This window comes from Plectropomus leopardus, unplaced genomic scaffold (assembly GCF_008729295.1).
Source record: "Plectropomus leopardus isolate mb unplaced genomic scaffold, YSFRI_Pleo_2.0 unplaced_scaffold92951, whole genome shotgun sequence".
NCBI classification, from domain to species: domain Eukaryota; kingdom Metazoa; phylum Chordata; class Actinopteri; order Perciformes; family Serranidae; genus Plectropomus; species Plectropomus leopardus.
This window is the reverse complement of record NW_024702507.1, coordinates 1-375: the sequence shown is the minus strand read 5'-3', so window position 1 is coordinate 375 and position 375 is coordinate 1. Positions and strand designations below refer to the sequence as shown.

At 45.3% G+C, this 375-nt stretch overlaps 1 pseudogene; it reads right to left on the bottom strand.

Annotated features, from left to right (window-relative positions):
• On the bottom strand, nt 1–168 carry LOC121940714 (annotated as a pseudogene; the record flags this gene model as incomplete).
• Nucleotides 169–375: the final 207 nt, after the last annotated feature.

Below are 375 nucleotides of genomic sequence, written 5' to 3'. Positions count from 1 at the left end.
TACTGCAATACCAGGTCGATGCGTGGAGTGGACGGAGCAAGCCCCTATTCCATCTCCCTGCTCCAAAAATCAATTTAATATATGGTCCCCGGGTAGGGGACGTATCAGATATTAAACTGATAAGAACAGATACTACACTTGATCTTAGCCAAAAGGCCGAGAAGCGATACTGTCGCTGTGTTTGCAGCAGAGGAGTCTTTCTCCGCACCGGTCATCTCACTGACGGTGGAAAAGGCTCAACACATAATGTCCACACAGGCTGTTTAATGTCAGTAAAATAACACAAACATCAGTGAAGGAAAACGTCACAGACTCGCTACAAAGTATTTCATCTTAAAATTAAATGTAACACGTGTGGCTCGCCGACTCTTCCGG